Here is a 26,349-nt window from a genome sequence, read left to right on the forward strand (position 1 = left end):
GAAGTATGGCTAACTAGCCTGAAGATTTTCAATTCCCGTCCTGCAGGGGTTGCGCTTTCTTTCCCGTTATTATGCGTTAGTATTATTTATTCACGTTTCTCTTTATTTAAAGTCACAGTCTAGAGCTGCTATATTTGGTCAAATATGACAGAGACATTACAATGCAGCTTCGCCTTACTGGAAGCCCCACTACAGCTCGAGCTCACTGCTGCCCCGCCGTTTACTGTACAACTCCTCCTCTTCTCTCACATTATTATGCCTAACCTTATCGTCTATAATATCACATTATTCTATCGTGTCCTTCAACTTTGAAGCCGTGTTTCCCCAGTCACCGCTTGTTGTGTAGACTTTGCTGCTGCGTGTGTGTGTGCACGATGGTCTGGTCTCTCACCTTGAAGATCTCACACACCTTCTAGTGTTAAAACAGTGTGTGTGAATCTACATCTGCAGTACATGTTGTGTTGTGTTGGGGCTTGGTCCGGACGGGAACGGGTAGGAGGCACATAGCAGGGAGAAATATGCTATTCTCTCTCTCTCTCAGTATTCATGTTTCCGCTGCTTTAATGTTTCCGAGGCAGCAGTTCATTTTTTTTCTTTTTTTCCTCCACTGTAGCTCTTGTTTTTAGTTGACAGTAGTATGTCTCTCTCGGGTTGTTCCCTTTTCTGCTTGGATCGTGTGTAAACCGCAGTGTGAGTCCCAGTGTGTGCTGTGAGTGCGGCAGCACACACTCTGTGGTTTATTATGAGCTCAGATTTGTATGTCCTCCTAAAGGTAGTAAGTGGAATTTGTGAGATGGATGGGGGGGGGGGGGGGGAGACACGTTGTATTCATGAAGACAGACAGACAGACAGACAGACAGACACACTGGCATAAACATGGAACCCCGCACTTTGATGATGTCAGACTCTCCAGCCAGCCTGCTATTCCTCCCTCCCTCCCTCCTTCCCTCCTTGCCTCCCTCCCTCCTTCTTCTCTCTACCTCCCTCCCCCCTGCGGGTGTTTCCCCGTCTGTACAGTTGGGAGCTCCTGGGTTTCCTGTAAAGCTGATGCAGAGAGCCATGAACAGATGCATCTCTTCACAACTTACGGCATAAATTGCACACTACTGTACCTGGGCTGGTGGTGTGTGGTGGTGTGTGTAACTGTGATTTGCTGTGTATTGTTCTTCTCCGCCACAGCAAGCACAATAATTATAACCTTGCCTCAGCTCAGCGATCGGCTTGTCTGCTGCTAAGAACTATGAGCCATTTCAGCAAACTGCCTGATGAGGGAGGTGAAGGCAGAGTATACACAGTACTGGTGGCATAATGATGAAAGAATGGGGAAGTGAAGTCATTGCAGCTCAAGCAGGCTGGCTGTAACACTCTGTCTGTGGCAAGGACACCTTACCCCTTACCTATTGACACATTACTGTATTTATCCCCCCCATCCACTCTCTCACTCACACGCACACGCACACTCGCCCACACACACTCGCACTTACACCTGCCTGCCAGTGACTTGTGAAATGAAAAGAGGACCCCTTACTGCCAGGGTGACACCTAGACTGCCCTGCAGGTTAACCCATTAAGACCAGGAACGCATCTGTGTCATTTTAAGATTTCCGCGCTATGAGCTTGTAGATCTGCTATTTTTTAACCTCAGGTTAAAATCAGGTCTGTGGCCAAATACATATCATTCATTTTGGGTGGTCCTTGACATGGAAAAGTTGGAGCACCACTGATATAGCAACATACTGTTAGGATTTAGAAAACATTTTTAGATATGTATTTGGCCACGGACCCCCATCTCAAAACGTTTTGTTCCAGGGACCCCCCAGAAGCAAAGATTTGAGTTACAAATGTTCGCTTTAAAAATATACATATTCAAAGATTCGCACAATCTTTCAAGATTATAAAAAAATAGCAGATCTACAAGCTCACGAGTGCTGCGCTATGAGCTTGTAGATCTGCTATTTTTTTAATAGCTAAAGAAATCTTAAAATAAATGACACAGATGTGTTCCCGGATTGAAAGGGTTAAGTGTCTGTCAGAACAGACTTAGCTAGCTGGGATGTGCTATAGCTGTAGCATGGTCCACTAGCCCATGGTCTCTGCTCCCCTGCTGCCCAGTAACCATTACATCCAAGTGTCTCCCGTAGAGGGAGATAATGTTCTCCCCTCCTTCTAAAACAAGTAGTCCTATCCAAAAAAACTGATTTAATGAGGTGACTGCTCAGAGTGTTTTTTTGGCAGAACAATTTTTATTTTAGATAGACTGCTGAGATTGTATTTTTTTATTATCTGTCTTTTTCATTTTGACTGGCATAATCGTGTCTTTTCCAAGTCAACTGCCGTAACGCCCAACATTAAACCTGTCAGTGTCTGACAGCTTTCTGACAGGCCTGTGACTGCCGTGTGGCAGTGTGTGTGTGTGTGTGTGTGTTCATGTGCAGTGGTGGAAAGTAACTAAGTACATTTACTTAAGTACTTTACTTAAGTACAATTTTGAGGTATTTGTACTTTACTTGAGTATTTCCAATTTCCAATACTTTTACCTCTACTCCACTACATCTCAGAGGCAAATATTGTATTTTTACTCCACTACAATTATTTGAAAACGTTAGTTACTAGCTACTTTTCAGATATAAATTATGATATTATGAAACTTACATTAACCACTTTAGCCCTATTTTATACCTAGGCTATTTGAAAATAGCCGATCTACAAGCTCACAACGCGTCGCAGCGCGACGTGTTGTGAGCTTATAGATCTTCTATTTTCAAATATTTTAGTACTTTTACTTTTGGTACTTTAAGTCCATTTTCATATACTTTTGTACTTTTACTCAAGTAAATTTTGAATTCCGGACTTTTACTTGTAACAGAGTACTTCTAAATTGCAGTATTGATACTTTTACTTAAGTAAAACATTTGAGTACTTTTTCCACCACTGTTCATGTGTGAGTACTGAACAGTGGACAACAAAGTATAGAATAGGTGGTTTATAAAGAATTATATGTATATATACTACCCCAGTATTTTGAAATCCTGGTTTCAATACTGCGTGTCTTTCTGCGAAAGCTTTACCCACAATACAGATGCTGGGGTTTAAGTGGTTAAGTACAGTAGTAAGTTATGTAACTGGCCAAGTAAGCAGCGGTTTGAGCTGATTAGGTCTTAGGGATTCTCCACATGGGCTGTCAGATTAGATATGAAGTGTACTGTATTTCATCCATGATCAGTCAGTCAGATGAGCTGATAGCGATGGATGGTCACATTAATTGGCTCGTTGATAAGTCTAGATCCCATAATCTGGGGTGGCGGTCACATTGTAATCAGCTAATTGGTCGCCAAACAAACAACCACCCAACGGATAACATAAAAATGTATTCTGATAACTGTTTCTGAAAATTAAATGCATCACAGACAGTGGTACAGTAGGTCTCGGTGCAGATAAGAAATGTAATTGAAATAGAATATTTAGCTTAGATATCTAGCTTGAATTGGTCTTACGGACTAGACCTCTACATAGTAATTGGGCAATAAATGTATTTTATTGAATACTGTAATTGTATACCACGGTGTATTGTCTATGCTCTGAAGGGTATGAAAAAATAGATACAGCCCCCAGAAGCTTTACCGTAGTTGGGGTATGCCTGTCACAATTATTACTCAATAATTACATAATAGCCGATCTACAAGTTCACAACGCGTCGCTTCCTGACGCGTTGTGAGCTTGTAGATCGGCTATTTCCACTATTAATGTTTTTTTAAAAGTATAAAGTCATTGAATATGTCAGTCATTTCGTTATTTGTCATATCTGCACATATGCAACTTCAAAGCCTAAAAGCCAAACAGAAATGTCATTTTTATGCATATGTACAGTGTTCAATGACAGAAACACAATGAAATCGTTAATCGCGATTACTTGTGTGACAATTAAATCGTCACGTAAAATTTCATAATCGAGAGTGACAGCCCTAAGTTGGGGAAGAAAACGCGGGGTGTGTCCTGTCCAGCGTGATCTAAAATGAGAGTGACGCACACTTAGGAGACCATTTGTAGGATTTGTATACTATACCATGTCGCCTCTAGTGGCTCCAATTGGGATGGTTTATTTTCATAGATTAACCATCTTTGATTACAGCCCATAGCGACCCGCTTTGCGGCGAGATCAAAGCGTGTATGTAGCTCTCTCTCTCTATGGGTCTGGTCTCTATGGGTCTGGTCCTGTCCGGAGCCAAAGGTACGCAGTCTGTATACTATATAGGTCTTACTGGCTGTGAGCATAGTTATGATGGGTCAACCCTCTGGGGATGCGGGGCAGATTGTGGACTCCAGAGGGGCACACTTAACCTGCACACTGGCTTACTATTGACCCAGCTGTCCTATAAACGGCTGCCCTCTTGAAGTGTGGTGGAGGGGAGAGAGAGGAGTCATTGCGAATAAACAGCCCCCGTGAAAGTGGCTATAAATCACAGGTTGAAGTGAGTCTCATTCTCTGGGCTATAGGCAAATTGAGTGAATGTTCGTTTATGTCACATCTGTAACACTGACGAAGAATTACGATTGGATCCGAGAGCCGATATGCCATGCATTGTTATCATGTCATTTAACAGCAGCAGTGCTATAAAGTACTGTATGTGACTGCTTTTGGTGCCAAACAACATATCTTAAAAACTACTGGCCGGAGTGCCATGGAATTTGATCCCCTAGGCCTCCAGACATTGAATTTGGGTAGTTCAAAACCCAACAAACAGGATTGGGATCACTTTGATATCCAGTCTGTGATCATATAATGATCTCAGCAACCATTATGTCAATAAGAAATATTAAGTTTGTCTAATCAAATAAATTTGTTAAAAATCGGATCCACTCAGATTAAATGATTTGAACTCTAGGGCCCAGAGGATGACACAAATTGAATTACGTGACCCAGTGGCCTTTCCTCTAGTGCTGCCTCAGGGGAGATCGAATGGATGGATTGCCATGAAACGTGTGCATTCATGCTACCTGGAGCATGGCCCCTATTCATTTTGGTGACTTTATTGCCTTTGCTCTAGTGCCATGATGATATCTCAAAATGTATTGGGCAAATTGCAGGATGAAACCTACTGTGTTTTGGTGACCCCCCCCCCCGTGGCCTTTCTTCCAACGCCACCCTTCAGCCAAAATCTCCAGCTGGGTGTAAGATGCAGCATGTCTCAACCTTTTCAAACCATGACCCCCAAAAATGATCTTATTTGAATTGGGGACCCCCCACCCTGACAAGCACTTGGAATTGTAGGAGTTGAGGCATTCAATATGGTTTGACTCGGTTCCACAGATAAATATTGTGTAAATAGCAGATCTGAGGCGTTGTGACCTTGTAGATCGGCTATTTTCACAATGTTTGCCTCTTTCTTACATTATTTGACAATTTGGTAAATGTTTGACCAATTTTTATGTATAGTTTGTTGATTACATTTGATGCATTTGTCTTTTTCTTTTTTGAGGTATTAAAAAGGTCTTAAAAGTCCTTAAATTGTCACTTCACTGTCATCTGGGGACTCCCCAAAATCATGTGGGTACCTCCCTGGGGGTCCCAACCCACAGGTTGAGAACCACTGCTCTAGGGGCTGCCTGCTAGCAAGGTTTTAGACTCTTGTTAATTTATGGACATATTTTGTCCCCAGTGACATTGAAATGTAGCAGTAGGTGTGTGTGTGTGTGTGTGTTGTCGTTTGGGCCTCTTGTGGAGTTGAGTCTCCATTCTCTGCTTTAATCCAGTCAGCGTGTAAGTGTAAACTAATTTACCCCTGCTGCTATCATCGACTCGGCTGAAGTCGAGTCCGGATTAGTGTGATAAAAGAGTCAGTGTCTGCTTTGTTGTTGTGAGACAGTGTGACTGTCACCCCTAGAAAGGTGATAAGATGGTACAGTGATTGATAATTCTGTCCCACGGAGAAGCTCCACCAATTTCAGTTTTGTATCATGATGGCTAAACTGCTCTGTTACCATCGTTCAATTCATGGGAGCCGCTGGAATTTTGACAAATCTTGCCGCCTGATTGTCCGAGAAGGGAAAAGGTTTGATGCATCGAGAACAAAATGTTTTTGACATTACATGATGTATGGAACGGCACATTAATGGTCATTAAGCTACAAAGGGGTTGTGTAGGCTAATTAAGGATTCTACTGTTTACTTTAGAGTCTGCTGATTGACAGCTGTGGACCTCCCTTTCGTATTAGTTGACATACATGGATGATTGATGGCATCTCATTGTAATGTCATTGGCACTTTATTTGTTCATGGCGTCGGTTATTTTACGCCAGGGACAGATGGTACGCTATTCTCCATTCCAATTATAGCAAGTCTAGTACCTCTGATTTATGAAGCACGATAATCTGATTCAGCCTGGTTGTTCAGTTTTGTTTAATTTCTGTTAGGATTTTACACAGAAGCACTAATGGGTATGAATTAGGTACTTGGAAGGCATTTCGTGTGTGTGTGTGTGTGTGTGTGTGTGTGTGTGTGTGTGGGTGGGGGTGGGGGTGTGTGTGTGTGGGGGTGTGTGTGTGTGTGTGTGTGTGTGTAAATTTATCTGAATATTGGATTCTTCTGATGAGGTTGCAGTTATCTTTACTTTAAAAACGTCACATTTTTATTGAGAATACCTAGAGAAGCAGATAATGGCGTAATGTCACACGGAAACGTTTTTTGGTGACCCTATTTCATAGATAAATGCACTGTGTCATTTAACAAACAAGGCAACCTTCGAGGTAGTAATAGTTGAGCTGCGTGGCTCATTGCCTTTCATTTGTGGTGTCTGGAAGTGTGTTTTAGTCCAAGCCTGTTTTGCCAGTTGCTTTAGGGGAATGGGGAAGAAAATATTGCATTACGAGTGATATTTTGAGGACGTGGACCATAAAAATCACAGTGTTCCCAAGCAATGGATTTTTGTGTGTGGTGGGGCTGTAAGACATTGCCATCACCTTGTGATTAGGTTAAATCGATTCTTATATTCATAAGTTGTATTGATGGCCTTCAACAGAGATTACAGTTGGAGGAAGGAAAAAACCAAACCTGGCTGTCATGAGCAGCTCTGCAGCACTGAGGAGGAACTAACTGCCCACTCCTTCAATACTTTTACTTTTAGATATCAGTAGCAGACTGTAGGGAGAAAAGACAAGAAATGAGGATACAGACATGTATTTACAACTAATCTGGTATATCCAGACAAGCATGTTAGTCCTCTCTTCAACAGAATAGTGTATCATCCTAGATCTATTTCTGGACACTGAATGTCTCTTAATGATAATTTGAATATGAGAAAACTTGTTGTTACCAAGTATACTACAGTATCTATGTACAATTTTTCAGATCATTCTGGTTTTACAATTACATGGTAAAACCAGAATGATCTGAAAAGACACAACACAGAGTCTTTTCTCGTCTGTGACTGTAATCTGGGTATTTAATTTCACTTGTGAATTTCTTCTGCGTCCTGTATTGGGGATTACTACCAAGGTGTGTTGTTAAGTCAACGTGACACAGGTGTGTGCTCACTGCTCTGTGGAATTCAATTATTTGTCCTCTCTCCCCTAAAGGGAGGACACAGCGTTCATGCTCTGAAGAAGGTCTATTCTATTACCTCAGAAAGCTCAGAATCTGCAATGGAGAACTTGTGTGTGGGAGCTTCCTCCTTTTGTAATGTTCTTTTCGCCTCCAGCACCTTCGTAGGATGTGTACAGTGCAATGCACTGCAGGGTTAGTTCTCCTATTGTATTGGACAGTAAAATGTCTACAATGTCTTTGAATGTGCTTTGCTCCGCTGATGCACTACAATGGCCAGCGAACTGTGGAATTTGTCACCGGGCGAGGGCGTGTTCCCCCGTAATCAAATGTTTGCATTCCATACGGTTGCCTAGAGTGACGCCATGTTGCTATTGTTTGAGGTCCATTGTTCTTCCTGGTAGTGGAACCTGTATGTTTCCCCTGAAACGATTAGATAGCTAGTTAGACCTTTTTATTGATCCCGCCGGAGACATTCAGTTGTCATAGCAGTACCGCAGTTAGGAAACACAGCACAGATACATACAGATAAAGAGCAGTGGTGGAAAAAGTAGTCAATTTGTTTATTTAAGTAAAAGTATCAATACTGCAATGTAGACGAAGTACTCTGTTACAAGTCTGGAATTCAAAATTGACTTGAGTAAAAGTGCAAAAGTGTTGGTATCAAAATATACTTTAAAGTACAAAAGTAAAAGTAGTCATTATGCAGAATGTCCCGTTTCACAAGTTTTCAAATGTAGAAAATGTACAAAAATCTTATCCTATCTGAAAATAGCAGATCTACAAGTTCACAATGCGTCGCATCGCAGCCAACACATTGTGAGCTTGTAGATCTGCTATTTTCAAATGGCCGAAATGAATATAGGGCTGAAGTGGTTAATGTATGTTTTGTTGTAATAATCAAAATCTACACAGCAACTAGTAACTAAAGTTTCCAAATTATTGTAGTGGAGTAAAAGTACAATATTTGCCTCTGAAATGTAGTGGAGTAGAAGTAAAAGTACTGAAAATTGGAAATACTCCAGTAAAGTAAAAAATCCTCAAGTGTACTGAAGTACAGTACTTGAGTAAATGTACTTAGTTACTTTACACCTCTGATAAAGAGACACGGCTAGGAGAAGAAAAAAAAAGAGTAAGTATATGCACAGGGATTATGGATAAAGTATCAGAAATAACACCCTTGCTTGGCCTTCTGCACTTGGACCGCCTGGGACTTGCGTGTTGTGTGAGCTATTAACAGGTATAAATATAAACGTAGTCAAAGTCATTAACAGAGTAGTAACAGTGGTATTAACACTTAACAGGTGTAAATATAGTCAGAGTGTACAACATATATGATCTGTCTCCTGTAGTGTGGGTAAATATGAATTCAATCTACAGTGGATGCTGAGAATGTGAGAAATATGTAATGTTGTCTTGAATATGGACAGTAAATCTGCAGAGTGAAATGAGGAATATACAATCTAACCACAGTGTGAAAAATGTGTTTTAATAATAAAGTGATGACAGTGAAAAACCGAGCAGCCCAAGTGCAAATGTATTGTTATTTTCATCAGGTAAAAAGAAGATTATTTGAAGGTGAGAAGCAATATTTGTCTTCACAGGGACATCAAATAAAGCATTGAACATTTGGAATAAATTCAACTTTACAGCTTTTTATCTTGATGTTTTCCTGTCATATTTGTTGCATGTCTTCCATATCATTCTTTCTTTCCACATTTTACCTTGGCATCTATACACAGAGAGTAACCACATCGTGAGGGAAAACGGGTGCTTTCAATAGGGCTGCACAATGACGGCGAAAAGGATCATCCTGATAATTGTAGTTAATAGTGGTAATGATCTCTTATTGATAATGATGATTTTTGGTGGAAACTGTTGTACATTGTGCCATACCTTTGGCCAAAAGGTATGTAATGGCCTCTGAATTTACTGTTAGCCTGATAGATGCACCATGTCCTTGTCTGATGTCAGGCAAAATTGTCACTCCAGTCCATTTGCATCTTCAGTCTGACATTGTAACAGATTTACGTGGAGGGGAATGTGATTGTTATTTTAAATTGACGCTAAATGCTATTGAAGTAGAGTGCTGTTCGGATTCCAACATAAGTGGTACTTTTAATCGATTTAAGAACAGCCTTGATATAGCGGCATCTAGCAGTGGCTCAGGGGTAGAGTGGCCGGTAGAGCGGCCGGATGGGAACCGCGAGGTTCCCAGTTCGATCCCGGGCTCCCCCAGAGTTAGTGTCGAAGTGTCCTTGAGCAAAACGCTGAACCCCCTAATTGCTCCCGATGAGCAGGTTGGTGCCTTGCATGGTTTCCTCCGTCATCGGTGTATGAATGTGTGTGTGAATGGGTGAATGTAATGCACAATCTATGTAAAGCGCTTTGGATTAAAACGCTATATATAAATGCATGATGTACCATTATCTATCTTGTCTGTAGTGCTCGCCACTGCATGTTGTTATTACTCCTCCTTGCTTCCTGTGCACAGCTTGACAATTCTTCACAGCAGCTTGACTAGGGCCTTAGTCCCACCTGTGGTGCTGATTGGCTAATGGTTAGTACCCCCAATGGTGCTCATTGGATAATTGGATAATCTCGGTTTGAATAATTTTCAACCGAGAAACTGCAGTTTCAGACCAGAATCAGTCCACTCATTGCAGTGGATGCTTTCATTGGAGTGAATGCTTTCATTGGAGTGGATGCTTATTTGAGATGGGAGGAAATAAGCTTTTATCTTTTTATCACAATTAAAACACTCAAGATAATTTATCGAGGCCAATTAGCCGTCTAGCTCACTAAGCGTATCAGTGTTCCTTCCTTCAGAGAGTGTAGTACAAGTGGCCACATTCTCACACTAAAGCCAGAAAAGGGGAACATGCTGAAATGTTTGCACTTCAATCTGTTTTGAAAAGGACCGAGGTTTAGCACGTCTTTAGCTCAATTCAATGTTTCAAAGACACTCTCACGCCTTAGACCACAAGACTAGCAGCACTCTTTTAATGACAGAAAAGTGCCACAGTGTTGGTTCAGCTTTTTTTTATTTTACTAAAACGGGTAGACATTACAGTTTGACTCTATGCCAAAATGCCAGTTAGACTTTATTTTTTTTAAAGAACAGACTCACAATGTTGAGCCCAAGGGCCCAGCATCCGCCTTTGAAATTGAGTCTATATAGGAAGTGACAGTTCATATGAATGGCCTGTAGTTTAGCTGTTTTACCCCTGCTGTTTTACCACCACCCACTCTCAATGCAAGTGGGTGGGTTTTTGCCGAACTTTAGACTTGATTTTATTACCTTTAATAAACATTGTCATAAATACTATATGCTTCCAGTCGCTAGTTTAAAGTCTTCTTTCAACCACCATGCTATGCGTTTTGGTAAATGATGGTCCCATTTATTTTAAAATTGACGATAAAGTAGGCTATGCTCTAGCTCTAGGAGGATGATTTGATTGACAAGCTACACAACCAATAGCATTCATTCCCCGCCCCCGCTCTTGATTGACAAGCTACCCAACCAATAGCATTCATTTCCGGTTGCATAGGATATGACGCGATATAGAAAGATGGCGGATTTGAAATTGCTGAAAAATAGGCTTCATTCGCGGTTTGTAGAGTCAATGGGCGTAACGCTGTCCATTCTTTTTACAGTCTATGGTTGAGCCTCAAATGTAGAGAAAAGTTTAACTTTGCCGTTGTATGGCTGCTGCTGGACAGAGCAGCAGCCAACCAGAAGCGCACTGTGCTCTGAATTGTGCATGGACTAGGTGTACACACTCGACACCACTTGACAGAAATGGACTGCTGTTGTATAAAAGTATTAGTAACAATTAAGTTTTAAACTGCTGTTGTACAGTAGATGGGGAAAATAATCAAGATTGAGTAACTGCATGGTCTATTTCGTATCTAAATTCTATGTATTCTTTACACACAAGCTGCCAGAGACTAGCATCGATTGTCAGTATTCCTCCTCCCTAGCTGCCCGCTCTGAGCAGTCGAGGTCTTGCTGGGCCACAGTTCACTTATTACCTCGGACAAGCTCCTTTTGCGATAAAACGGAGTGATAGAAATCACTGCTGCTGGTGTGAATTCCCTGTAAGAATGAGATGAAGACGAGAATTAACATGAAATCACTATTTACTTTTCATCACTTGTGTGGCCGTAGCTTGCAATATCGCTACATGCAGCAGGGACGCTCAATGAATGTAATATAATGACCTATAGTGCAGTACTGTACTTATTTTGTGTTGTTGAATACCCTACTTTTTTCCATGTTCATTCTGACATGTAATGGCTGCTGTCCTCATTAAATTAAATTAAATTATTCAGCTAGCTTGAGTCTAAAGAATAGTCTTCTTAGTCGTTTGCACATTTTATAAATGTGAATCTTTCAGCAGTGCTTGAACACTTTCAACCTGGCCTCCCTACTACAGTATATATTTTGGGCATGTCATTATAGGCTTAAAAAAATAAAATAGAAGATCTACGCTAATGGGAGCTTGTACTGTAGATCTGCTATTTTTGTGTACCGGGGTTCGATTCTCCGAGCCCAGTGGTGGATTTGCTCCGTGTCACTCTCCAACTCTCTTCCTATTTCCTGTCTCTCCTCACTGCATCGAATTAAGGCAGAAAAGCCCCAAAAATGTCATTTAAAAAAAGTCTTCGCTGCCAGAAATCTGATGCGGAAAACCGCTCATTTATTTACAACACGTTGTTGTTGCTGCTTATCATATAGTGATATTCATGTGACGATATCAGATGGTATTCTTGTTGGCTCACTTGGCTGTTGGCTGTTGCCTCTTTTACTGTAAAACCCTAATTTAAAACGGCAAGCAGACATGCAATACGACAACATACTGTAAAATACAGAGCGATTTCTCAGAGAGCACAGAAGCGTTCTTACATGTGCCTTAGAGCGTGTTCAGTTTGTTTGACATGTTTTTGACCTAATTCACATGGCGTGTGTCAAAAGCTCATTACGCCATTTAAAAAAAAACTCTTCTATTTCCTCCTGCCATATGCTAGATTGTTTCCTCCTGTCTCCCCCCGTGCCTTTCTCTACCCCTCCACCCCACCCCCCCACTGCCCACTGAGGCCATGGCACGACCGGCACCTGTGCTTAGGGCCTGCTTAGGCCTACTCTCCTTCTCACGATTACCAGCTGTTTTTCTCCATGGGTAGAAGAAAACATCCTGGAAAGGTCAAAGGGTTTTGCATTCAGTCTCGGGACAGTTATGAGTCGTGCACCGAAAATAGCTGATTTACAAGCTGACAGTTGTCAGCTTGTAGATCTGCTAATATTGCAAGTTCCGCCGTGCAACTAAGTATAAATGAGGCTATATCAGGGCTGTCACGATTACAAATGTAAGATTATCTCAAATAATTGCGATTAGACTATTATGTAATAATTGTGACAGGCCTAGGCTATATAGGAGAACTGTTTTTGAAATGTTTTTGAAGTTGAAAACCAGTTATTCTTCGGTGAGCGATGGAGTCGTAATGACAACGTGTAAATTCTGGCTTTACTGGAGCAAGTGTTGTGTATTTAGTATGCATGGCTGCTGCCAATACACCCTCTCTCTCTCTCTCTCTCTCTCTCTCTCATCTGCTTCCTTGTGTTGCGCTCACGGCTGTTATCTTAACGCTTCTCTGCTTCTGAAGTAAGTGGAAGCCAAGCGGAGGCATTGACAGCACAGTGCCACATGCTGCTGTTCAGTTTTTCTGGCATTAATTAGATTGCAGAGATGCTGTATCACGAATCATGATGGTGAATTAGAGCAGGGGTTCCATTCCAAGGACCCCCCGCCCCCCCCATGGCATCTGGCCGGGGCCCCCCCCCCTATTGCGTAAGAGCTTAAAAAACAACAACCTCATCAGTGCCCATACCCTAGGTGGGGTTGGCGAAAGGGCCTTTCTGTGTGGAGTTTGCATGTTCTCCCCGTGTCTCCTAGGGTAGGTACCCTCACAAAAATCATGCAGTAATCCTGGTCTCTGTACTGCCTCCCCCTGGTCAGCCGGGGCGCCTGATGGAGGGGAAAGGAACTGGTTGGAATAACGTGTTTCTTCCACGTGCTACGTCCTACCGGGGAAACTCCCCCCTGTCAGGTGATAAGAAGCGGCTTGTTAGCTCCTCATGCATTGAAGGAGGCATGAGCTCAGTTCTGGGCTTTTCCTAGGCTGGCAGAGGGAGAGTAGCGCCCAAGATTACATACACTGGGTGAAAAAAAGGGTTACAAAATCGTTGGATAAACATTTAGTTAAAAAAACAACAACCACAAAACATGAACATAGCCGATCTACAAGCTCACAAAAAGGTTGCCTTGTGAGCTTGTAGATCTGCTATTTCAGCTATTTTTGAAAATGTTTGAGAAATTATTGAATATATTTGACAATGACATGCCCAAAATAGTGGCCAATACCCACTTTGAAACGCTGTGAGTTAAACCATGGTGATGGACGAAAGTAGTAGTCATGACTCATTGACTCATAAGTACTGTGTAGGGCAGTGGTTCTCAACCAGTGGTCCGGGGACCACAGGTGGTCCCCGGCTAAATGATGGAAAGTTGGTAACCAAATGAACCCTTATATATCTTTAACTCTTGAGAGTGTAAAATGAAACCAAATGGGTCCAAATCATTTAACTCTTGAGAGTGTAAAATGAAACCAAACTGACCCATTTGGTTTAATGTTACACTCTCAAGAGTTAAATGATTGTTAAACATGTGCATTACTTAAATTTACAAGAATTCACACAATTAGAGAATGTAGAAGAATTGTTATTTTGATCAACGTTTAATACAGCATGGAACTGTGGACTAAATCATATCCAACGATAACAAAAATGCTCTTAGTCCTTGGGTCTGACAGTCTAAATCTCATCAAACGGTTGGTCAGTGGCTCAAATGCCGAATAAATAATGAACCTTGATAATGAAAAGGGTTGAAAACCACTGGTGTGGGGGGGGATTTCACGCTTGAAATGGACGTGATCCTCTGTCCCGTCAGCACAGATTAATTAGCCCTGCTTCCCATGTTGATGCTGTGTGTGTGTGTGTGTGTGTGTGTGGCCGTGGTGTTTCTCTCTCCACTCACCTCTGTAAAGGACGCTGAACCGGGCCCAACGTTTATAATGTGATGATGGATGGGGTGACGCTTGGTTACCCCCCCCCCCCCCTTCATCTGCCTAGTGGAGTGCGTCTGCCAGGGGGACAGGTGAGGCTACCCCCCCCCCCCCCCTCTACGCTACAGCCTGAAGGTCATCATCAGCGATGCCACCTTTCATGGCAATTACATACGGGGAATATGAGCTGGTTATTGTGACAGCAAAAACTAATCTGTGGCTAACACTGGGGGACGGGTCACTATCAGCACTGTGTAAATTAGGCTAAGGTGGCTTTGCTTTTTACATGAAGGTCACCCGAGGCCAAATCTATCACACACACTCTGTGACAGATTTATGTAAATGATTTCCCTAATGTGTGGTTATTATCAACAGTGTGATATCGGTGTGTCACCCTGTAGTAGGGCCCCGGAACCAGTTGTAAACGTTTACATGGAAATGAGTGTGATACATAAATGGTGCATTTATTTATATAGCGCTTTTATCCAACGCGCTTTACATAGATTGTGCATTACATTCACCCATTCACACACACATTCATACACCGATGGAGGAGGAAACCATGCAAGGCACCAACCTGCTCATCGGGAGCAATTAGGGGTTCAGTGTCTTGCGCTCAAGGACACTTCGACACTAACTCTGGGGGAGCCCGGGAATCGAACTGGGAACCTCGTGGTTGCCATCCGGACGCTCGACTGGCCACTCTGCCCCTGAGCCACTGCCACATTAACCCATTAAGAAGACCTGAGGCCGATTCTACATAATGTCTTCTAAATCCTAAACTGTTTTCTGAAACACTTATGTTGCTATAATATCAGTGGTTCTCAAACTTTGTATTGTATTTGTATATGTATTTGGCCGTGGACCCCCATCTCAAAATATTTAGTTTCAGGAACCCCCCCCCCCCCCCAGAAGCAAAGATTTGAGTTACAAATGTTCGCTTAAAAATATATTTATATTCAAAGATTTGCACAAATGTTAACTAGTACTGTGATTATATTTACATTGTCGGAAGGTTATTTGGATACTGGATTTTATTGAGGTTTCTTCTTGTGTCGCCTGTGACACTTATAGCCTATATATTGTAGCTGCTATCTTTAGGTACATAAATCCCTCTTAAGTCAAGCCATATAAATAAAATGCAGGAAGATGCATCTCAGGGGTAATAGTAAGACAGACTGGGAGTAAATATGACTGTGGTTTGTGACAGGTGAGAAATGAATGATTTATAGGGGAGGAGATCGTATTCAATAAATAAATACGATATGCAACGTTGCATGAAAATTTGAATATACCGGTAGACAAATTCATTGTTATTACTATGCATGTTCTCATAATGACATGAATATACAGTATATGTAATAAGCACACCGCTGTGTCCTCACAGTAAGACAGTAAATGATTGATGTGCATGTGAGTTTCTTTTCTCTACCTCATATCAGCACCATTAATGCTGGATTCTCTCTGCCATCCTGTTCCTCCTCTATATTGCTCCCGCTGCGCTTCAGGCTTATCTCCGTTGCTTTTGCCGTATCTAATTGAAAACAACACAGTATATCAAAGCTGGCAGCGGTTTGATATCACATATGCAATTGTTCAACAACTAGATTCCTAGCGAAATGGAGGCGTGCGTGTCAGAGGGGAGTACTGTATGAAGATAGACAGTTTGAGGGGAAGACGAAATTGGTTTTGAGCAGCGTGGAGGCTTGCCTTGTTTCTTAAGGCCTTGATATACTTAGTTGCTTGTGGTTTCGTGCACCAAAAAATACAAATAGCCGATCTACAAGCTCACAACGCGTCCCTCTGCGACGCGTCGTGAGCTTGTAGATCGGGCTATTTTCTGTGCGCGCCGCCGGTTGTGCAACTAAGCATAACGCTGGCTTTAATTGATGCATCAGTTCCTTGGAGGAATGAGAGAATCCCATTTTAGGGTTCAGGGTTATGGCGGCAAATCTGGGGCTGAGAGATATTGGTGTTCTGTGAAATAACGGTGGGGCTTAGGAAGAGGATTCCCGCGGCCTTGGCCCCTAACCTCTATCTTTGAAAAGGAAAACAGGAGAGTGGAGTTTTCCGCTTGTTATTGTCCTTTCCTCCCCAGACATCTCAATAATGCTGGCAGAATATAGAGAGAGAGTTATTGCTCTATGGCTAAACACAGCACGTATATCGCTTCAAAGAGTGGGGATTCTACTCTTATGATGAGCCTGTTGTTATTTAAATGAGCTAGAAAGTGCACCGTTGAACTGCCCAAGAGGGATTTAAAAATGAATGTTTCCTTTTGTGGAACGGGGTGCTTCAATCTCAATACATTACGAGTGCTATTAACTTTATAGGAAAAGCCACCTAAAGCCAACTTTAAAGGAATATACTACGACTTATTTTTGAATTAACATAATAGGCTAGCTATAATGGAATTTGTCTTGCACCACCAAAACAGTGGAACTTTAGACCTCTTACAACTGACTTGGGTGCTAATTGCCTTGTAACGGCGTTAAACAGTGTTTTCTTTGTTACAATAACACTTTGAAAGGCTGTTAGATAGATAATGCATTACTAAGGCCTTCATCATCACAAACTGCTGGACAGGGCTACAGATGATTAACCAGACGTAACACTGCTAACAGTGGTGGAAAGTAACTAAGTACATTTACTCAAGTACTGTACTTAAGTAAAAATTTTAGGTATTTGTACTTTACTTGAGTATTTCCAATTTCCAATACTTTTACTTGTACTCCATTACATCTCAGAGGCAAATTTTGTACTTTTACTCTACACTTATTTGAAATCTTTTGTTACTAGTTACTTTGTAGATTTTGATTATTATTACAATACATACCACTTCAGCCCTTGATACATTTCGGCCATTTGAAAATAGCCGATCTACAATCGATTTTTCGTTCTGGCACTTGAGGGCATTCAGAAAAAACTCGGGATAACTCGGGGCTTGGCACTGAGAGAGTTAAGTGAAAAATCAATGCGAGTACTTTTTCCACCACTGACTACCTAACACACAAACATAAAAGAAAACCAAACATTTACCAAGTTCAGACCTACATGATCTACTGCCGGAGTAGTTAAACACTCTAATGACTCAGACGTCTTCCCCCCTGCCCAGCCTATATAAGTGGTAACTCCGTCAGTGTGAGATCGATGCATGGCCCGGGGTTAATGGCAGGAGGTCTTGACATTTTCAAGCTTGTTACAGCGGTTTTGTCCTCTTGGTCTCTGTGGAGAGAGCTGGAGAGACAGCCCACTGTCACCTCGGATAAAACCAGGGGGAAGGCTGTGATCTTAGAGGACTGATTACACTGTGTGTGTGTGTCTGTGTCTGTCTGTGTGTGTGTGTGTGTGTCTGTGTGTATGTGGCTGTTTGTGTGCAAGAGAGAGACATGAGTGTACCGTTTCCAGGGAGATGAGGGCTTTGTTGTTGGTCACGGTTAAAACAGGATGTATTGACATCGCTTTCTCGTTGAGGTCACGGGGGCCAAAGGGAGCGCGTTGCATTTAGGAGGATTTATCTTTCCACGGTGGCTTTAGAGTAGTGGGTGAAGCCAAGGTTGTTGCTGCTTGTTTGTTGTACATTGGAAAGCATCCGCTCCAATCGCTCCTCTTTAGCCTCGGTGGCTGACTGACTACTATAGCTTTAGCTGCAGCCTTCAACGTGAAGCCTATTTATTCTCAAGGGAACCTGGGGCTGAACAGACGAGGGTGTGTGGTGGTTTCTATAGAGCAGCATGTAGAAAGTACTCATCATGCAGAATGTCCCATTTCACAAGCTTTCAAATGTATAAAATGTACTGTATAAAAAATCATTTGAAAATAGCAGATCTACAAGCTCACGACGCGTTGTGAGCTTGTAGATCGGCTATTTTCAAATGGCCGAAATGTATATAGGGACTGAAGTGGTTAATGTATGTTTTGTAATAATAATCAAAATCTACAAAGTAACTCGTAACTAAAGATTTTAAATAATTGTAGTGGAGTAAAAGTACAATATTTGCATCTGAGATGTAGTGGAGTAGAAGTAAAAGTACTGAATATTGGAAATACTCCAGTAAAGTAAAAATACCCCAAAAAATTGGACTGAAGTACAGTACTTGAGTAAATGTACTTAGTTACTTTACACCACTGATGAAATGCACCAGGTAACAGCCTGGGGGAAGTAGGAAGGGGAATTCTGTTGAAAGAGACGTAACGAATTGTAACCGTAGACCTAGAGTACATGAGTCATGTGTTTTAAACTCCAATGACGTCGTCCAATTGCCGTTCCATTCAGCGATGGCTGGAAGAAAATGGAATGCGCAGTCATTTTCCCATTATGTCAAACTAATATTTTCATAATTCTAGGTTCTTAAAATACATTGAGGTCACACAGTTGTCAGTTAAACTCTTGAAATGCATGTGAAATAGTTTTTGAGTGCTCAGAAATGAGGAAACAATAGAGAGATAAAAGTCTACAAGCCGCGCTAGCGTCCCCTAGAGCAGTGGTTCTCAAACTTTTTCATGTCAAGGACCCCCAAATTGACACTTATTAGCCCACGGACCCCCATTTGGAAAGATATGCCAAGGACCCCCATAAGAGACCATTTTTACGGCTCTAGCAGTGATTTTCAAGCATTTTGATTTTTAAGGACCCCTAGTTTGACATGCATTTTAGGCTATGGACCCCCATTTTTATCTCTTTTCTATCTAGAGATTTCTCTCTAGATAGAGATTTCTATCTCTGGGACCCCAATAAAATCAAGGTTAATTTAACTCTGAGAGTGTACAAATGGAACCAAATGGACCCTAACGGGTCCATTTGGTTCCATTTGTACACTCTCAGAGTTACAGACCCATAAGGGTCCATTCGGCTCCTAATCCTAACTATCTTTTTATAATTTTGCTGAGGACCCCCTGGAACTCCCTCAAGGACCCCTGGGGGTCCTTGGACCCCACTTTGCGAACCACTTCCCCTAGAGGTTGTGCGGCTCCAGGTTGCATGGCAACGCGTCCATTCGATGTGGAGATATCTTGTGTGCAAGTGGAAAATATGGCCTAAGGATAGCGGTATAGAGGGAAGGCCATGTTTTTCCATTAGGGGTTTTGAGATATCTTGCGTTTTACTTTGGGACCAAAGTGTTTGGAACTTTGGACCATAATATTGCCATCCAGCCTTCTAAAAAAAATCCTGGCTAAAGGTAGTCCACACACAAAACGTCCAACATTACGTCCATACATTAATCTTCTATGCAGGGTGAAGAAAAGCCCAAATTAAAGGCTGCCTCTTAAGTTGAGATTGATATAATAATCTCCCTGCCTTGACAAAAAGGTTCTTTAGTAGCCTTTTAGTGTCTTTGGCTCAGGTTTGTCTTGAGGTGCAGTTCTCTTCTCTTCTCTGATGCAATTTCTAAGTGTGTTAAGGAGGGGTCTTCTTGGATCGATGAAGTCATGACCAAAATGTGGAAGTTTAATTTCATTTCTAACTGATCAATGGACATAATTTGAAGTCTTGAGATCCTTCTCCCCACGGACGACCCCATTTATAACCTGTCAAATGTGTGAGTAATGCAGGGTGAATATGAGCAGAAATTAAAGGCTGACTCTTAACCACTTAAAGGGTTATAGTTCACCCCCAAAATGACGTCTTACTATCAATTACACACCCTGACACCCCATGGAGACTTGAATTCATAGAAAATGTTTTGTTTTTGTCGTATTCCTAAGACAATAATTTGATGACTGGCGGCGGCGGCGGCTCCGGTAGGAGACTCAAAGTGTCAACTTTGAGTCTCCTACCGGAGACACTAGCATCTTTCTGCCAGTCATCAAATGATTGTCTTAGGAATGCGACAAAAACAAAAAAAATCTCCTTAAATTCAAGGCTTTATGGGGTGTGTAATTGATAGAAAATAAGTAATTTTTTGGGTGAACTATCCATTTAATGCCTATCTCATACTTTTGTCGTACGCTGGTGTCGCACGTAGAAAGAAGCCGATCTGAGGTTGTGGATCTGACATGTTCACTATTTCAACAATGTTTAAAAAAATGCAACAAAACAAGCCCTAAATGGGGGGACGGCAGGTTGTAAATGGTTAAAGATCAGACTGCACATCCTGGGCGACCCTGAGGGAATCCCAGAGAACAACCCTTATGTGTTCAGCCTGGCATCTGCTCTGTTTGCACCGTAATTGCACAGACCCAAGGATTGCCATGCTACACACACACACACACACACACACACACACACACACACACACACACACACACACACACACACACACACACACACACACACACACACACACACACACACACACACACACTCACACTCACACTCACACTCACACACTCTCTCACACACACACACACACACACTCACACACACACACAGGAGATTGAACCAATGGAGCAGGCAAACAACCAGCACCCCCTGAGCCCAGCTTGTGTCAATGTTCTGGCCGTATACCTTCTCAACCACTCCTCTGTAATGACTGCTTTGACCAGCAGATAAGACACAATCAAGATTTGTGGTACTTCTGGGACTTGTGGAACACAAGCCCATTTGTGTGTGTGTGTGTGTGTGTGTGTGTGTGTGTGTGTGTGTGTGTGTGTGTGTGTGTGTGTGTGTGTGTGTGTGTGTGTGTGTGTGTGTGTGTGTGTGTGTGTGTGTGTGTGTGTGTGTGTGTGTGTGTGTGTGTGTGTAGTGATGTAAAGTAACTAAGTACATTTACTCAAGTACTGTACTTAAGTACAATTTTGACTTTGCTGGAGTATTTCCAGTTTTCAGTACTTTTACTTCTACTCCACTCAGAGGCAAATATTGTACTTTTACTCCACTACAATTATTTGAAAACTTTTTACTAGTTACTTTGTAGATTTAGATTATTATTACAGAACAGACATTAACCACCCATTACATTGTACATTTCGGCCATTTGAAAATAGCCGATCTACAAGCTCACAATGCGTCGCATCGCGACGCATTGTGAGCTTGTAGATTTTGTAGCTTGTAGATTTTTTAAAGATTTGTATACATTTTATACCTTTTTTGAAAACTTGTGAAATGGGACTTTCTGTATAATGAGTACTTTTACCCAAGTCAATTCTGAATACCAGACTTTTACTTACGTAACAGAGTATTTCTACATTGTGGTATTGATACTTTTACTCAAGTACTTTTTTCCACCACTTTGTGTGCACGTGAACATGGAATATCTAGGTGTTCATCCTTTATAACACCAAGGGCTTGACGAATAAACGATACGAAACGAAACCGGCGAATATTTCACATCCAAAACACCTCGAGTTTGATGCCTTCATTCACGATGCTGACTCTCAGACAAGCACAAACAGCAGTTTGAAAAATATATATTTTTCGCACTAAATTAATCGCTCTGGGAAAAAGAAAAACACCCCTGCCTGGTGTGTAAGAAATCTCTTCCCTGACTGGTTTTTTAAGCACTGGTTTTAAATGAAACAAGGGGGCTTTGCTTTGAGTTTGGTCTTTTAATTAACTTCTATATATCAGCAGGCAGCACCGATCAATGAGCGGTGACACATACATGGAACAAGGTGTGTGTGTGTGTGTGTGTGTGTGTGTGTGTGTGTGTGTGTGTGTGTGTGTGTGTGTGTGTGTGTGCGCGCAAGGTGGGGGTGAATGCTTGCCCATAGCTTACCTCAGCATTTTTTGAGTGCCATTCCAACCATCACAGTGTAAAGTCTTTTTAATGGTATGCCAGCAGAATTCCTGCAGTTCAATGGATTAACCCTTTAAGGAGGTTATTGAATCAAAGTTACAGTTACATCTTTCAGTGATCTGTTGTCATCCAATTAGAAATCCATTTCAAATCCATTGCAAATGATGTAAATATATAATGATGCTGCAATGTTTGTTTTTTGAGCGGTGTAGCCGCTCCTATAAGTGGGGTTGGGGTCGCTGTACTGTGATTGGCTGATAAGTATTCATACCCTTTGCTCAGTACTGTGATGGGCTAGTGAGACGTTATTTTTTTAAAGCTTGCTGTTTATAAATAATGCATCGCGATACGTTATGAGGTTGTAGATCAGCTATTTTCATAAATCCCACATTACACTGCACATTCCTCTATATTTGAAAGTCAAAAGGGGCTGAAGGGGATTGATGTGCGATGGATGCAATCTAGAGATACAATCTCTGTCTCTGCTCAAAGGCACCTCTGGGAAGAAGTATTGGCTACGCAAATTACTTATGTAAAATAGCCCCGATACAGACATGAAGGCCAGGGCGCAGAAAGATTTGGACATTTGTGTTTTGTTTCGTGTCCCTTGGAGGAACAAGGGCACCCGATTCTTTGAACCCACACACAGAGGCACCGGCCCAGGGCACTCATGCGAGGACAGAGTGCATGATGATGGCAGGTGGTCCACGAGGACCACGCGCCACACGCATACATGGCCAACGTGTTCGATTAAAACGACGAGGACCTGCGGTCTCGTTAGCGGGTTGTTAGGAGGAGAGAGCGGTGTATTCGTTAATGAAACCCGACAGCCATAATTGTTGTTCTCGGGCATTTTGTAGGGTAGCTTATCTTTATGGGCCGCAGCGCCGATGCCTCAGTGGTATTATATTCGTGTAAGGGCCGATGCTAATTAGCGCTATCACAGCCAAGGACGCGTGATTAGGAGGACTCTGGCGTCCAATCAGACCGTTTGACTGTTTGCGGGCAGCGCAGAGGCACTGAGGTGGTTGGAGGTCGTTTTTTCTCGCTCACTTAACCCATTCAAGCCGGGAACGCATACTGTGTAATTTTTTGATTTCTAAGTCGTGAACATTTGTGCAAATCTTTAAATATATATATATATTTTTTAAAGGGAACATCTGTAAAATATTTTGTTTAGGGATGCACCGAATATTCGGCAACGGAAACATATCGGCCGAAAATGGTTAAAAAATTAATTTTCGGCTTTCGGCCGAAAGGGTTTTAGCGCCGAAAGAATATGACCGAAAGACACCGAAACATATCGGCCGATATCACCGAAAGACACCGAAACAATGCTATTTAAAAAAAATATATATAATTATATAAATGTTTACATTTTACAATCTTTCAGCAGTCAGTCTGGAATTAATGTATGGATTCAAAAGTGCTGAATGTTTTATGGACCCATAATAGTGATTATTATTTAAGTTTGAGTTACAAATGTGAGTTATTCTATTCCCCCCCCCCCCCCGGGCATGTGTGGGTGAGGGTGGGTGGGTTGGAGTATAGTGGTTGTTTTTTGTCTCTTTTTTGTTATGTTTTGTTTTATTTGGGGTCTTTTGTTCTGTTTGTGGTCATGTACGTCTTGTATTGTAAAATGGGAAAAAAGCTAATAAAAATATAGTAAAAAAAAAGACAAATTTTCACGATAATTTTTTTTTGCAGATAGACAAGTCCATATACAGTAGTGTCCAAAGAAATCTTAAAATGACACGGATGCGTGCCCGGATTGAATGGGTTAACATGCTAAGGGCTTGGATAGCCTGTGTGTGTGTGTGTGTGTGTGTGTGTGTGTGTGTGCTGGGCGAAGTACAACAATGTGCAAACACAGCAGCAAGATTCGTGAGTTAGGAAAAGGATATCAAACGGAACACAACCACCCTAAAGACTAATCATTGTGTATATTCCGGCACTATACCTGCACCCAGTGATCTTGGTACATAGAAATTGATCTATTGAAGATTCTGACTTTCAAATGTACATATTTTTTGTTTTGATTGTATTGCTGTATTGTTGTATTGTGCTTTCTGCTTTGGCAATGTAAACGTATGTTTTCTCATGCCAATAAAGCTGTGTGTGTGTGTGTGTGTGTGTGTGTGTGTGTTACAGATATGCAGGTCTGTGCTTCAGTGTTTGTGGGTAGGGTGGGGGGAGGGGGGCTGTGTGTCAGTAGAGAGAAATGTGTGGAGAAGTTTGACATACCATTCCCTCAATATAGTGTTACTCTCCTCCATCGCCAGCTTACTGTAGCAAACGCTCCTGACAAGGAGCTAAAAATAGGACGGCATCGATGGTAGAGAGTCTTCGTCGGAGGAACACGCATCTCCTCCTTAGAGACTGTGTTCGGGTGTTTAACACGTTTTGGGCGGGAACCCCTGTTTGTATCTATGCCTTTCAGGACGGGAACCCCTTTTGGGGTTGTTGTTGCTATGTACAGTATAATAGCAACATACATTTGTTGTGATTTTTGAATACATATTTGAAGTTTTTCCGAAAACTTAAGACCTGGAACGCATCTGTGTCACTTTTTCATTTGAGCTAAAAAGTATTATTTTACACTTTGGCTATTCAAAAATAGCAGATCTACAAGCTCGTAGCGCGGCACCGAGTGCCGCGCTACGAGCTTGTAGATCTGCTATTTTTGAAAAATCGAGAAAATGTGTGCAAATTAATATATTTATATTCTTTTAAAGCGAACATTTTTAACTCGAAGCTTCTGGGGGTCCCTGGAACAAAATATTTTGAGATGGGGGTCCGCGGCCAAAAACATATAATTTTGGGGGTCCTTGACATGAAAAAGTTTGAGCACCACTGATATAGAAACATACGTTTTTTTCAGAAAACTGTTGGGATTTAGAAGACGATTTGTAGAATCGGAACCTCAGGTATTAATGGGTTAAGGCCGTTCGGGGCTGTTAACTGAGAGAGATCAGAGACTCTGGGGCAGTTGAGGTGAAAGCTAAAAAGGCGTTGGTTGGGTTTATAGTGTGTGATGTACCTGCCTGTGCGCCCGCCGCTCGGAGCCAGATTTAGCTTTCTGGGCAAACGTATTCCTCTACAATCTGGAAAATGCAAAACTGGAACACGCTTTGTGTTGTCAGGCGGAGTCTGTCAAAAGGATTTTACAATCCTGTGAAATCTGACTCTGGCCGTGTTTAACCCATTAAGACCGGGAACGCATCTGTGTAACCACTTCATCCATATTTTATACTCTGGCTATTAAAGAAAATGCAGATATACAAGCTCATAGACCTTGTAGATCTGCTATTTGTGAAAAATGTTGCTAATCTTTGAATATATTTTTTTAAAGCAAACATTTTTTACTCAAATCTTTGCTTCTGGGGGGTCCCTGGAACAACATATTTTGAGATGGGGTCCGTGGCCAAATACATATCATTTTGGTGGCCCTTGACATGAAAAAGTTTGAGAACCACTGATATATATATATATACTGTAGCAACATAAGTTTTTCAGAAAATTGTTAGGATTTAGAAGACATCTGTAGAAGCAAAGATTTGAGTTACAAATGTTCGTTTTATAAATATATATATTCAAAGATTTGCACAGATTTTCACGATTTGGTAGATCTGCTATTTTTGAATAGCCAAAGAAATCTAAAAATGACACACATATGTGTTCCCGGTCTTAATGGGTTAACGTTGGCGCTCGGTCTCAAATCGCTGTGCGGAAAAAAACATGAACCAGTCAGTCGACCACACACACACACACAGCACACACCCCACTCTGCTCTTGTAGCACAGCACCCCCCCCCCTCCTCCATACACAAACACACAACAATCTGCATGCATGCAAAAAAAAACTTTGTGCACACAGACACAGACATAGATTTGAATGTTATTTTCATGAGAGAAGCTGTAGTTGACTCAGAGGAGAGCTTGACAGCGAGGGGCCAGAGATGCATGACATGATCTGAAGCTATTATCTAAAACTAGAAGCTTGTGACACA

At 41.7% G+C, this 26,349-nt stretch overlaps 1 protein-coding gene across 2 annotated transcripts in view; it reads left to right on the forward strand.

The window, feature by feature from the left end:
* Nucleotides 1-26,349, forward strand: part of mcu (mitochondrial calcium uniporter) — a 127,313-nt gene that overhangs the window by 890 nt on the left and 100,074 nt on the right. The gene's annotated exons all lie outside the window — the stretch shown is intronic.

This window comes from Gymnoscopelus braueri (assembly GCF_963280865.1).
Source record: "Gymnoscopelus braueri genome assembly, chromosome: 14".
Lineage (NCBI taxonomy): Eukaryota > Metazoa > Chordata > Actinopteri > Myctophiformes > Myctophidae > Gymnoscopelus > Gymnoscopelus braueri.